The sequence below is a fragment of the Pinus tabuliformis genome, chromosome 6, assembly GCF_031772625.1.
Source record: "Pinus tabuliformis cultivar Carrire ecotype Pingquan chromosome 6, CPIR1, whole genome shotgun sequence".
In the NCBI taxonomy this organism is placed as follows: Eukaryota; Viridiplantae; Streptophyta; class Pinopsida; order Pinales; family Pinaceae; genus Pinus; species Pinus tabuliformis.
This window is the reverse complement of record NC_142292.1, coordinates 2,000,370,209-2,000,386,118: the sequence shown is the minus strand read 5'-3', so window position 1 is coordinate 2,000,386,118 and position 15,910 is coordinate 2,000,370,209.

Genomic DNA, 15,910 nt, shown 5'->3' with positions numbered 1-15,910 from the left:
GTTCCAGTACCCTGTGCGTCTAATTCCTCCAGGCCCTTAACTTGCTCTACCATTTTCTGAGGGGATTCCACACCCTGTCCTTCCAAATCGATACAGGTTTATATTGCCCATTCTTCTACTACCACAGGGACATCAATACCCTGTCCTTTAAACACCGTAGGGTTTTTAATTCCCTGATCTTCAAAAATTGCAAGGTCTTCAATACCCTGATCTTCACAACCTACAGGGTCTTTAATGCCCTGTCCTTCAAAAACAGCAGGGTCTTCAATTCCCTGGTCCTTGAAATCATTAAGGGTCTCCACCTTCGGTTCACTAAAAATTTCAGGAGATTCTTCATGTTGTTCTTCTTTGTCCTCCTTTGCTTGGACTTTTCCAGTGTTTGGTGTCAAAATTGCTCTCTTTCTCCTTAGCCTACTGATGAATGTTGAAAATAACACATCATCTTCAGCATTCTCCTCATTCTCCACAGTGTGTGCTACTGCATCTGCAAGCACCGAGAGATTTTGAACTATGGAGGATACTTGGGGCAAGTTGTCGATTACAATTGGGGAGCCCAACTAATTTGTTCCTTGGCCAACAACTTTCGTCCTCGCCGAGTCTTAGTTTTCCTTTTCTTTGCTGTAGGTGGAATGTTTTCAATAGCCCCTTTATCTGCTTGCACAGGTGAGCCTTTACCTATTTGCTTGGCAGGAGACAATGCCTCTACCTTTCTCTTTTTTCTTGCAATTGTGCTAGCAGGTTCTTTTGCATCCTTTGCTCGAAATTCCTTCAAAAATGCCTCCCATGTTATTCCCTTTTTCTCTAAATTATTATTGACCTGCATCATAATGAGTCCATGGTGGCAGAGTTTGGTTTCAACCTAGCTTGCACTCACGCTCTGCACATTTTTTGCCATCTTTTCGAGGCTCATGAGCAAGAAATGAGGGAAATTAATCAGTTTCCCCACCTCAAAATGTGACAGTAGTCGAAGGTGGTATATGAATGCTAGGGTATAATGTCCTTCGCTTGTGATGAACTTCTGTAATATAAACAATAAATCTCACCATGTTTTGACCAAGGCAGTCTGTGGCAGTCCCTTTCTCCAATTGACCTCAATCTTCTTATTGATCATGAACCACTGCCAACGCTTCTTTGTCAAACACTCCTTCTTAAACTAGCACTCACCTGTAGGTGGTGGGCCTGTGGCTTGTGAAATGAACTCTTCATTGATTTTAAATTTTAAGGACCTGATGCTAACTCAGCCTTCCTTGAACATTCTTGCAAATTCTAGCACTACACCCATGTCGAATCCGTCAAATTTTTGGAGAAATGGCAGCAACCCAGTTTCTTACAGAAGTGAAAGACTGTTCCTGTACTCGACAGTTTTTTCAATATCTTGTAGCAACAGTGGTTCACTCCTAAGGGGTGCCATTTCGAGCCTCTTCCACTTCACTGATCAGACCTTCGGAAAAATTCCAGAGTAACTCCAACATTCACTGAGAATTCTGTACCATAGTTTCCTTGCCTTCTGTCTTTGTAGACCTGCTTACCTAGCTATGATGGAATATTCCTTCCACTTTGGGTGTAGATCTGTGTCAGTGATCATCATTATAGGTGAATCACGTTGATTAGATGTAGTGGCGGTATGGGCAGTGGTGATGCAACGGCTAGAATGATCTGATCACAGGTAGGTTAATGATGGTAGGATAGTGCGAAATAATTGCAAAGAGGGTGAGTGTAGGTTATTGGACGGAGTACCCTTCTGCAGTCATCATCATAATTCAATCAAACTTATTTTTAGCATTTATTAAAAAAGATTATATTTCAGCCTTACGCACCTTGTACTTTAAATATTTATCCCTAGATTAGTAATTAATGAAACAAAGCATCAATTTAAAACATGGAGTGAGTTATTATATCAACATATGTACGAAAATATGGGCCCATAAATCTTTGATAAACCATTTCAGGACTCTGTAAATTTCTCCCATGTCAATTGTATCTCTGCACTAGAATTGCTTTAACTCGTGCTTGCACTACACTGTGCTTGCACCAGAGAATTTACCAAATAGAAACTCTGATAGGACATACTTCTATAGCTGGAATTTTTAAAAAATTTCCTCATTATACAAGAAAAATGTATTTGCCTTCCTTTGGTGCTTCTCGACATGCCTTCTGAATGAATACATCAAATTCTACAATCAACTTATGAGGGAATAAAGAAGTGGGAAAGGGGTAAAAATTTCAGAATGGGAAGGAATATTACAGCAGGGATTTCAAAACGATATCATCAAGAGGGATAAATGAAATGGGATGTGGGAAAAAAATTCAAGGGAGAAGAGGGATTCTACAAATCAGGTAAGGGTGGTTTCTTGGAAGAAAGAGGAAGGTAATTCATTGGGGAATTTAGAAAAGAAACTAGTGGGACATTTCGAAATGGGAAATAGAAGAAGATTTTACCTTGAATTTTTCATGCACTGCTGTAGGAAAAATAATTGCAGCGGGAAGTAAGCGTTTACTTGGAAAAAATATCCATGCTAATTACCCCAAACTTGGGTAAGGGCTCGATTTCATGAACCTGCTTCTTCTTGGTGGCAGCCAGCATATCTAAAATTCAAGTAACATTCCCTTTTTATGAAAATTTTTGATCTTCCTACCAACATGCTGGTTTTCAAGTTGATCCTTCTGCAATCATGTCAGTCAACGGGTTTTCACAATTACAGGAATTTTTTTTCTTTTTATTTTTCTCTGATTATTTTTTCCTTAAAATAAGGACAAGAAGGAATCAATTCTTCAACAGGTCGGTGTTATCACCTACCAAATCCTTTTCAAATGGCTGTTGGACTTGCTGCATAAAATCTCCTTTAGTAAGGGGCTAAAAATATACCTTCAATCTATGCTCATTTACCAGGAACATTGAATTCCGTCCATCAATAGTTTTGATTTCTACCGGTCCATTTTGAACACTTTGACCACCTCATAGGGTCCCATCCAGAATGTATGGAATTTTCCATTAAAATGTTTGAATCTTGAATCGTAAAGGAGCACCCAATCACCTGGTTGGAATTTCTTTTTCTGAATGGACTTGTCATGCCACTTCTTGCACTATTGTTGAACCAAGATGTTCTGTTGAATAACGTCCCTTCAGATTTCCTCTAACTCGTTCAATTGTAGAAGGCGTTGTTGTTGTGCCTCAAAGAGGTCTAACCCCAATTAGACTACAGTCCTAAAAGTCTTGATCTGGAATTTTATCGGTAAAAGGACTTGTTTCCCATACACCAACTCATATGGTGTGTGTCTCGTGCTATTTCTCCAAGTGGTCCGATAGGCCCACAATTCTTCCAGTAATTTGTTAGCCCAATTATTTCTCTTCATATTTACCGTCTTTGTTAGGATAGACTCAATTACCTTATTTTTGGATTCTACCTGGCCATTTTCTTGCAGGTGATATGGTTTGGATTTCCTGTGCTAGATTTTATACTTCTCCATTACACCCTGTACCATATTAGAAATAAATTGTAATCCATTGTCAGAAACAATTTCTCTAGGTACACCAAATCTAGCAAAGCTTTCAGTAAAAAGAAAATCAACATCAACTCTTTCAGTAGCAAAAAAAAAACTTTAGCTTCTACCCATTTTGAAACAAAATCTATACAAACCAAGATATGCTTTTTATTTGATGATGAAGGATTTATTGGTCCTATGAAATCAATAGCCCATTTTTCAAAAGGCTCAATCATAACTTGAGGACATAAAGGCATCTCATTGGTTTGGTTAGGCTGACCAATTTGCTGGTAGTTATCAAAACATTTTGATGTATTGTTTGGAATCCTTAAACAAGGAAAGCCAAAAATAGCCAGCTCTTAACACTTTTTATGCAGTTCACTTATCGGTGAAGTGAACACCACATGGTTCATCATGGGCATATTTTAAGATATCAAACACCACTTCCTGTCTTGCACATATACGAATAATGAGATCTGCGCCAGTGTAAAATAGGTCCCCTTGGATCCAGGAATATGCAGCACTTTTCTGAATGATATTCCGATTTTCACGAGCGGGTAAGTGGGGTGGTAATTTTCCAGTGACTAATAGTTAGCTATATCAGCAAACCATGGAGACTTTATTGACACTGCAAAAAGATGTTCATCAAGAAAATCATCAACAACAGGAATTTCATCCCGAGGATTATGAATCTTGAAAGATAATCTTCTACTACATTTGATTTCCCTGGTCTATCAACAATAGTAACATTAAATTCCTGTAATAATCACAACCACCTCGTTACTCTACCACTAGTTAATGGTTTATTCATCAAATATCTTATAGTGGAATGATTAGTATGTAAAAAAACTTCATATCCTGTAATATAATCTCTGAATTTATTAATAGAAAAAATTACAGCCAAAAACTCTTTCTCAGTGATAGTATAATTGAGTTCAGCAGGTAACAAGTTTTTACTAATTGAATAAATAGTATAATATTGTTTGTCTTCTTCCTGTCCTAAAGTTGTGCCAATAGCAGTATCTAAGGCATCAGAGGAAATATGGAATGGCAGGGACCACTTTAGTCCTCTCAAAACTGGTGCTTGAACTATTTTTTCCTTCAATGTCTCAAAAGATTGTTGGCAAGCTATAGACCAAGAAAACTCACTATATTTAGCCAAAATAAGAAAAAGTGGGGTAGCTATCCTTGAGAAATTCTCAATGAATCTCCTATAGTAGCCCGCATGTCCTATAAAACCTCTCACTTCCCTTTGCATTTTGGGTATAGGAAGACTCAAAATGACATATATTTCCAAGGTCAACTTGGATACCTTTGTCAGAAATAAGATGGCCAAGAAATACTCTTGCCTTACACATTAATCTACATTTCTTGTCACTCAAGGTAAGATGAGCTTCTTGGTAGCGAAGAAGCACTTTTTCTAGATTCCTGAGGGCTTCCTGAAATGAATCACCAAACACAGAGAAATCATCCATATAGATTTCCACGCACTCGAGGTCAGCAAAAATAGCCAAGACTACCCTTTGAAAGGTAGCCGGGGCATTACATAGCCCAAAGGGAAGAACTCGGTAAGAAAATGTACCCCATGGATATGTAAAAGTGGTTTTTTCTTGATCCTCGAGTGCTATCTATATCTAGTTATATCCACTAAAGCCATCTAGAAAAAAAAGTACTTTTTACTAGCAAGGGTATCGAGTACCTAATCAATGAAAGGAAGGGGGAAGTAATCTTTGGGAGTGGGTTTATTTAATTCTCTGTAGTCGATGCAAATGTTCCATCTCCCATCTCTCTTCGGGACTAACACTAATGGAGAGACCCACTGGCTATCAGAAATGGGATGGATAAAATCAGAATCTAAGATTTTTTTCAATTATTCCTTTACAACATCTCTTAGAGCTAGGTTCATTCACCTCTAGGTTTGTCAGAAAGGTTGGGCTCTATCCTGAATATAGATATGGTGTGTACAAGTTTCAGGAGGGATGCCTTTCATATCCTCATAACCCCATGCAAAGGCATCAAGATGGTTTCGCAACAAATTCACAAGTTTCTTTCGTTGAGAAGGGTCCAAGTCTAAACTAATATACAAGGATTTACCTGGATTAATCTCAACAAGAGTAGCGTCAGGCTCCAGAGTACACAAAGGTGTCGCTAGAGGTGGTGATGATAGTGGTATAGAGCCATATCCTTCCTAAAATTTTAGACTAAAAATTTGACTTAATGACTCAAAATCGGGCATGGTGTCTATATTGTTTAGGAAGTCTTGAATCTCACCTGTTAGCCTCTTATACCAATAGGTTTTCATTTCTCATGATTGACAATGGAAGTGCCAAAAATTTTCACCTTCCATGCTACTAAGGTTCCATTTTTGTGAAAGAGCAGATAGTTAAAAAATGTAAAGAGGGTATGCCTTAAAAGAATAATCAAAAGGCAAGAAAATGAATTGGTCAAAGAAAAAATAATGAAATGAACCCCAAAAAAAGACCATGAAAGTGGCTAGTCCAAATTGCCACTGTTACTTTGATGGGTGGTCCAACAGCTCAAGCTGGGCCTCACCATGTTTTAAATTGCATGTTGTAGACTAGAAAGGAAGTACCTGCTCAAACAGTTTAAGCTTGACAGATGACTAGGTGGATAGAGAAAGGAAGGAGCCCAACTGCTTAATTCGAGCCCTTGGAAGTCATAAGGGTAGACTTAGATAGGAGGGCAGCAAAAAGAAAAGAGAATTATTAGGGTTTGCAAGGCTAAGTGCACCCATCCAAAAGAAAAAATGTTAGGCATATTAGGCAGGGTAGGCAGTTGAAGGTTGCAGAATACAAGATCTAAGCATATGACATGAGAAAAATCACATATGTTGTCACCAGCAGGAGAAAGGAAAGAGCAATAGCCTATTTGGCAAACTACCAAACCATCACTAACCTCCCTCATCCCCTTCAAAATTTTCTTACTAACATCCCCTTGAGCACTGCAGGATCTGCCTGATCAGTCCTCCTTACATTTCTCATTTGTAAAAATTTCATGTCAGAAGTGACTTCTCTTTTTGAAAAGAAGCCACATTTCTTGTGTAAAATCTCTCTTCACTCCCATCTGCTTCTAAAACTAAGTTTACTCATTAAACTTAGCTCTTTTCCCCTCTCTCACATCCCCAATTCATATTAATTTCTAATTTTTACTATATAAATCCCTAAGTGCTACCCCTCCCCCTACTAGTATAGCATTGTATGCAAACGACCCAAAAAATGTATAAATATCCCCCCCTTTAGCATTATATCTAAATATCACTTCTATGGGAGACATTAGTCCACCAGGGACTATAGTCAACCCTTGTTTTGGGATTACTCTAACCTCTAGTTAGATTTATTAACCTACTCTAAACCCTCTACTACCCCATTTTCCGAAAATACATATGCAAACCCTTTCCCCTCGCTCAAACCTAAGGTTAACTATTTGGTTGAACCCCGACATATTAACCCACATATGTTTAAAACCCATTAAAACCCCCTAACCCAAAGTTATAAACCTGCAATATTTAAATGAATATTTTATTAGCTGGTGGTCCCCACCCACACTTGCACGATGGGTCGGGGCGCCCGCCAACCGTCGATCTCCCACTGCCCCCAATCCAAAGGTGGGCGGCCATTTTCATATTTGAACCTGCCGCGCTTTAGCGTCCGGGGAGCGGGTGGTTTTGCTCCCGTACGCTGGACGCGTGGCAGCCATCGGGGTTGTTCGGATCCCCCCTCCCCATTACCACTTTCCTCCAATGGTGGTGCGGGGAAACCACATACCACCCTTCCTCAACCCACCTCCCCTGTCACATCACCCCTGCATCACCATTACGTCATACCCTCGGCCCCCGCTACCGCGCCTCGTCACCCTCCACATCATCTCGTCGCCCCCACTTCCCACCATCGTGTCCTGCCACACTGGCCTCCAGCTCAGCACCCACGTCATCATCCGTACCCGGGCCCGCCATGACGTCATGCTGACGTCATCGGCGGAAAAGCGCCAAAAACCCATATTTTCTGAATTTATCGTTATAAACGCGCAATTGAGCCGTTTGTTGTCATTTTCATTCGAAAAGAGACAGAGCCGTTTACTCCTTCACTCCAAAAATTGCCTCCAAGCCGCGAATTTGAAGCTTCAGACGCCGCCACTCACCAATTCAGTTGTGTTCTTCATCCACTGTTCAACCCGGCGGCTCTCGGCATCATTTATCCAGGTATTTGCCGAAATTCACCTATTTTGCCCATGTTCATGCCATTTCTCTGCAAAATTCTCCACTAAATACCTGGTAAATCCTAAATTAAAGATTGTCATTTAGTCAATTCTGGACCAAAACAACCTACATTGCCCCCTGCTCCAAGATTCGTTGTTGAAACAATCATTCGCGGCCTTAATTTGCAATTGGTCCCGAAACTGCCCGGCATTGTTCCCTTTTGCCGAGTACATACTTGAAGAACTGCATTTTGCCAACTTATAGTCCTGCCCTCCCTCTGCAATTCATCCTCATTATTCACAATCCCTGTGAATTCACCAGAGTAGAACAGAGGCAAGCCTGCTTAATCCACCTACTCCTCTTTGAAGAACATATCTAGCATCACCTGCATTCAATCTTCCACTTGACTTCTAGAAAGATTTGCAAGCTATTGCACTCACATTGTTGCATTCAGAAACTGCATTTGAAAGACAACACCCAAAAGCTATACAATGGTTGCTCCTGCACCCACAGCTCTCAGTGTTGCCCCCATGAATCCACCTAACAAAGAGCTTGAGGCCATGCCTCTTGCTGACAAAGATTACCTCATCCAAGACTTTTTGGGTGATAGGAACCATTTGCAGACCTTCCGTGAATTGAGGGATAACTATTTGAACAACAATGACACATATGGGATATGGGAATCTAATCTGCCTTATTACTTTCTCCCATCTGTCAACATTTTTCAAGAAATTATCCGCCTATGTGCTGATAATTATGATCCAAATCACAGAGCTGTCAAGTCTCCATCTGGGAGCATACTCTTCCACATCAATGCTGAGTCCATCAACCAGATGCTCAACTTCAAACAAACTCAGCTGCTGTATCCCTTCTCCATGAACTATCTGCTGGATACATCTACCAAGCTTTCCACTGCTGACATTCAGAAGATCACCCAGACATTTATGAGAGCTTACCGCCAGCCCACAGGGCCACCTCCCTTCTTGTATGTCCATTTTACTGATGTAGGCAAACTTCTGCTTGACATGATTTCTTATGTGTTGGGATATAAAACCAGTGAGTATGTTGATGAGACAGTGCTGGTGTTATTAGCTGCTTACAGCCCAGGCCAACCTCCTGCCTACAAGTATAATTTTGCTAAATTCATAGCCAACAAAATACATGACCAGATTTTCAAAGTGGACAGGGAGGGCATATTCAAATATTCATCATACATCTACCATTTGTTCATGTATTATCAATCCTAGGCCTTTCAATGCCATATCAAGAAGCTGGATTCTAGAGGAGAAAGAAGGTCTATCATCTTCTAGACATCAGTTTCCCATCAAGTCCAAGATTCACCATATTCATATTGTGAATTTATTGATCAATTTGTCTACCCAGTCTCTTGCTTATTAATGAGGTCCCCTCCTCCTAGAGTGTCATTTGAAATCCAGAAAACTCTGCAGCTGTCCAAAAATTATAAAATAGGTGATTGGTACCTATACCAAGATCATACAGTCATCAGAATTTATGGTTGTGAGCTCTGTCCATATAGGCTCCCAAAATATGTACCAATGAGACTGTTTGCCTTGGAGTACTATAGGCAGCTTATTCACTCTGACCTCACCCACTTTCATAGTGCTAAGAAGAAAGCCCACCTCAAGTTTAAGCACCACCTGGGCCCCTTCATCATGAGCAAAAAAGAGGGATGGCAAGAGGCTGAACAAATCCTCAAAGATAAATACAAGCTATCAAAAAGCTTTCGGTGGGTCCCTTATGACCCCGAAGGCTTCATCTGTGCTAGAAGGGTCAAGTACAGGCTGCAAGGATATGAACACTGTAAATTTCCACATATTGAGCAGTATGCTAATCAGCAAGAATGGTTGCAAGATACATTAATTGAGAAACTAACTGAAGAAGAAATAATGCAAAAAAATGTCAAGGATTTGGAAAAAACTCTTAACTTGGATTCTGTGCAGCAGGTAGTTTTCAAGCAGCCGCATCCGGTTGGAGAAGGGACTTCAACTACAACAACTGCACCAGCCACCCAGGCACCATCTACAGCAGCATCAGGCACAGACAAGGGCAAAGGAATAATGGGTGCTGAAGAAGAGATAGTAAAAGAAAAACCTGCCTCCTCAATTGGGCAACAACAAGAGCAAACCCCTCCACCACAAACAGAACCACCAACAGCGCCTATATTGCAGACCCCTGCACATGAGGAGAGGGGCAAGAAAAGGGACAGAGAAGAGTCCACTCCTGCTAGTGGATCCTCCCAGCAACCTGAGGCCAAGAGGCAAAAGGTTGACTCCCCAGTCATAGAAGAAATAAGTGAGGAAGTCCTGGACAGTCCAAGGAAAGAAGGGGGAGACAGTCAGCAAACGGCCACAAGCTCTTTCCAACAAGAGCAAGGATTACAGCTTGGCATGGAGGTGTCCTCCTCCACTCAACAGAGCAAGAAGCCTTCAAGCACCAAGGCTTCCTTCAAAGAAATAGAAGCACAAAATGAGTTGTTGAGAATAGAGGTGTATAAGCAATTCCTCAAAGCAACACCAGCTAAGCAAGAGAGGCTGATGTCAGTGTATGACATACAAGAGGAGAAAATGATCCTCAGCCACTTCAAACCCAAGGTGCCGCAGCCTCAATCAGCTGCAGATTTTGTAAGAACAAGGGTGGAAGTCATGGCAAAGGACATTCACCCCATGGACCAGATAGAACTGCACAAACAAATGGGGGAAATGGTCTATGCCACCTTGGTAGACAGGGCCACAATGGCCCATGAATTGAAAGAATCACTGAAGAATACCAACATTCAGTTGGATTTCGAGAGAATGTCCTCCATGGCCAAGGACAACAGGATTAAAACACTGGAGGATATCATTGTGGATCTAGGACATGATCCTAAGGACCCAAAGGGTGTGAGGGCCCTCATGAAAAAGAAGGAAGATGATATTGCTGCATTGAAGAAAAGGCTGAAACTACTTCCTACTGAGCACCCCCAAACAGCAGAGCTGCAAAAGGAAAAAGAGTCTGAAGATCAGCTGGATCTAATAATGCAGCTAAATCAAAAAGTTATTGATCTGGAGAAGGAGCTAGAAGGGGCACTGCAGGACAAACAGGGAGAATCCACATCCCAACCTCCTCCAACTACCTCAACCACTGCCACCACTACAGAGGCAGCAGTAGCCCCTGCAACTACTACAGCAACAACAAAAGCAGCAGCAGCAACAACAACAGCTCCTGAGTCCAGCTTGAACATGGATGATTTGACAAAGGCTATTAAAGATCTGGTGCTCCAAGCTACTGAGATCAAACAGCCCAAGGAAAAATTGGCAGAACTAGAGGCCAAATATGACAAATCAAAGATGATTGTAGCAGAGCAGTCTAGAGAAATTAAGGCCCTCAAAGACAAAATAAAGGCCTTAGAAAAGGAGCTCAAACTTGAAAATGCTCTGGCAGAAATAAAGATAATTTTGTGGGCCCGGATTGACCTCTCCCTTACTAGACAATGGAAGTCAATCAAGACAGTGCATGAACAAATGGAATTGATTGGCCAAGCACAAATTGAGATCCAGAAAGCTAGAACAGTACTGGGGAACAGGCCTGAGCAGGCCAATAGAATGATAAATTTTTTGAACAATCAGACTAAGGAGGAGCTGGCAGCCCTCAACATCGTTAACAGAATAGATGCTGTCCTTACAGCTAAAAAGGTGCTGACTCTCAGGAATTTTGTACAAACTGTAGAGAGGAAATGCCATGAAATACAGGCTAAGGTGGATGAGTACAAGCTCAAAATGGGAGCACTGCAAGAAAAGGGATTGCCCAGCCTACTAACCAGCACAGGAAGACTGCTCCCTCGTGAGCAATATGCTACCAGGATGTCAAATTTTATTGAAAATCAAATCACTGCATCTGCCAGTACTTCTGAGGAAACAGGGCCTCCAACAGGGCAGGGCCTCTATGACAAACTTGAAAATCTATTTTTTATTGAACATGAAATCAATCACTTATTTGAGGTTCCTCCAAATTTTTATAGATATACAGAGGCAGATGAAACCTTGGTGAAAATTCGAAGACACCAGCTGCCCAAAGAGGATTGGTGGCAGGCAATGCTGCAAATTTTGCCTCAGTGATCTCAGTTGATCAAACCTAGTCAGCTTCCACTCAGCCAAAAGCAAAAAGCAGAATCTAGACAGCATACAAGGCAGCCGAAAAGGGTGACTCAGCATAAAGACAGCGGCAGCAAGCCAAATATAGGAAATGCGCAAATTTTGGGCAGCACATCTTCAGCCGACTCCAACGGTCACAAAGTCAACATTCTCTGACCATTTTGGACAGCTAATACACTTAGAAGTTACTACAGCATTTATTTTCTCAGCTACAACGCTCCAGGAGTTGGCACAATATTAATGAGCCATTAACTCATTAGCTAGATATTTTCTGATGTAAATTTTGTATATATACCTCCCCTGGCAACGTATTAGGGGTTGGTGATTTTCACTCTGAGGCAAATGTATTGTATATTTTCAGATAATCTAATGCAAGAGGCTGGAAAAGCTCAGTGTTTCTTGGATGTTTGATGTCTCGATGATGCTCTGCGTGCTGTTGCAGAATTCCTGTGCTGTCTAATGGAACAATAAGTTTTCTCAATCTATGTTTTATCTTCTTATGTTTGTTTGAATCATACACATGCTTCACCAATCTAACAATAGAGAAAAAGAATAGTACAGGAAATGTTTGATTACACCTTGTGCTCAATCTCTGTTGCTGAAAATGTTTTCTTCAGAATTAATCATGAACATGAATTCTTAATTGCTCATGTTTACATCAATTCTATAGATATGAATGTTATATAGGAATTCTTCAGTGCTCCTAAATAATATTCCCACTGTTCTCCATATCGGATTACTGAAAGATCCTTAATTGCCTTTCATACCCTAATTACATCACACCCAATCACAGATTTCAAGAATTGTTTCTTAAACACTTATCTGGCTCTGCAGCACCACTGTTGTATCAACACAGACATATCAGGAAATTAAAACATCATTGACTCCATGCCCAATGGCCTAGAACACCCTGACAAACATATAACTATCTAGACTGAAATCATTGTCTAGCAAACTCCAAAACAAAACCTTGAGCATCATAACTAGCCTAAAATATTATACAAACAAAGTTAAATCATAAAGAGAGAGCCCTCTCTGGTCATAGGTAGGCTAGAACCTGTGACCCAAATATTAGTTAGTGGTTACCTCGGCCGTATTCCCTTGGGAGTCAAAGGGAACAACCTGAGTGATAACATAATTGGCGACTCCGCTGGGGAACAGAGCGTATTTTTCAACTGCTGTCTGATTTTAGACAGTGGTTCCAAAAACTTGAGCAGTCCCTTAAACAGTTCTAAAAATATTCTCAAAAATACCAAAAACAGGTTCAGAAGCTGGCTCCTAAAAAGAGAACTAGGCACACCAGGTCAAATCCTGACCCAAATCCCCCACCTGTTTTCGACAATCCAAATTTGATCCATAAAACTCTTAGGAACCAGAAGGAACCAGAACAATCTCCTGAATCTAGCCCTGAGGCAATTCAACAAAGTTTTATTCCAACCCCGGCTAAGCCATCAGTTCACCTTCATACAACTCATTCTTCCCCCTCTTCATCATCCACTTCACAAAACATATTGTCTACATCCAACACACAAACTGCTGTTGCTGTCCCTGTTTTTCCAGTTGTTCCCTTTCTACCAGTTGTCCCACTTATCCCCCCAAATATGGCTAATCGTTATGCTCCCTTTCAGTTACCTGGTAATCCCGGGGCCATGCCCCATGACTACCAAAGTAAGATTACTTATTTTGATGGAACCAGTACATACATTGCCTTACAACATACCAAGAAAATGCAAGACTACTTTGAAAACTATGAGATAGATGATGATGATGTGAGGATGAAAATTTTCGCGCAAAGCCTGACAGGTGAAGTAAGAACCTGGTTCAGGGCACTAGCTGCAAATTCTATAGCTGATTCGGGTGCCCTTTATCAGTCCTTCCTAAACAAATGGGAAAAGAAAAAGGACCCTCTACACATTTTATCTGAATATGACACCATAAGAAGAGGCCCACAAGAAACTGTCTTGGACTATTGCACTAGATTCAACACTATTTATAATGCCATTCCTCAAAATCTTAGGCCTCCACCTGATTTAGCATTGATTAAGTTCCCTGATGGATTTGATGCTGATATGACATATTAACTAAGAGAAAGAGCCCCTGCAACTCTAGCAGACATGCAAAACATAGCTGTAAGTGAAGAGGGAAATCTAATTGCCAAGAGAAACCGGGCGAGAACTGAAAGGAGAACTACTTTCAAAGAAGAACCCTCATCATTTGAGAAAAAGCTAGATGCAATCATCAAAGGGATGGATAGACTTGGAGACAGGGTGGAAACCATAGAAAGAAAATCATCATGGGAAGGTCAAACAAGCAATATTAGAAACCCAAACTTCAGAAAGAATCAAAATCCTAATGTTGGAAGGACTGATACTGACCAGCATGTCAGACCTCCTTTGCAGGAAAATTATGCTGAGGCTTCCACATCTAGTGAACCTAATGAGGATCCTCACATCAACCTAATGGGTTTGGACAGTGAAAATCAAGTCTTTTTGACACAAGAAGACCAAGAGGTTTACAATGACAATCAATTCCACACTAAGTCAGGAGAATCATTTGATTTCAGAGAAGGTTATGATGCAGTTGTTTATGAGGTACACAAATAGTACAAACTAAGGACCAGAACAATAGATGTACCTGAACCTCTGAAAAAAGATAATAGGCAACCAAAAAAGGTCAATGATAAGAGTAATCCCCCACAATCAGCTGGCAATTCAAACCCAAACACCACAGAAGTGACTGTGGAGGACATCTCAGAACAACAGTCCTCTGAAAACCAGCCAGCTCCACCCCATCCATTAAAAACAAAGGCAGATAATCCCCCAGGAAACAAACATGGCACCAGTTTTACTCAAAATCGACCCAACTATGAGCAAAAGACAACTGACAACCCAGCTCAAGGGAAAAATCTATTGCACTAAATGCCAAAATTCAAATGGAAAAACCTTTTAACTTGGAAACAGAAATAAGTAAGCTAAAGATATCAGTTCCTCTTTCGGAATTAGCCAAACATGACATATACAGACAGCAGATCAATAAGTCACTCCAAGTATCAGACAATAAAGATCCTGTGAATGTCCTAGATGACCAACCAAAGTTGCTATTCGGACCTGAGGTTAATGGAAAAACAGAAAATGGGGGGGTTCCACCCTTCTATGTCAGTCTAAACATTCATGATAAGGTTCTACATAATGCAATGTTCGATTCTAGGGCTTCACACAACTTAATGCCCAAATCTGTAATGGAAAAACTTGACTTAGACATCACAAGACCTTACAAAGATCTATTCTCATTTGATTCAAGCCAAGTCAGGTGCTTGGGCCTGATTAAAGATTTATGTGTCTCCCTGGTCCAATACTCAACCAAGACAATATTGATGGATGTAGTGGTAGCCGACATACCCCCTAAGTATGGCATGCTCTTGTCCAGATCCTGGGGGGGCCAAACTCCAAGGATCATTGCAATTGGATATGTCCTATGCAACTATCTCAGTCTTTGGGCAACCAAAGAGATTATACCATGAAACTTTGATGAAATATGTGGTAAGCAGTCAAGAGAAGCCCCAAAACTTTCCAATCTATTCAATACACTCAGACATGGATTCATTTATTCTCTACAATGCCGACATCTGTCACAAAGCTTATTCTGAACTATTAATGATAGTAGAGACCGAGGAGTTAGATGAGCAATGTGCTTTCAAAGACCAAGGGACTGTGGGTATAGCTGATAAGAAGACAAAAGAACATGATGTATCAAGTTACTTGCAAGAAACCAACCTACCCATAATCCAACGTTCTAGTGATTCCAACCCAAATCTTGATCATGAAACCTTATGGTATTTAGAATTTGATGTTTCTGTAAACAGGTTGGGAGCTGGGGCAGGAGTCTGGATCCGTAATATGCACAATGACCAAGCTGAAGGCCATGCATACAGACTAAACTTTCGATGCACAAACAACATGGCTGAATATTAAGCCCTCCTGTTAGCTCTGAAACTCATAAAAAATCTAGGTGCAACCAAAGTCTCAATCTTAGGAGATTCAGATCTGGTCATACAACAGAT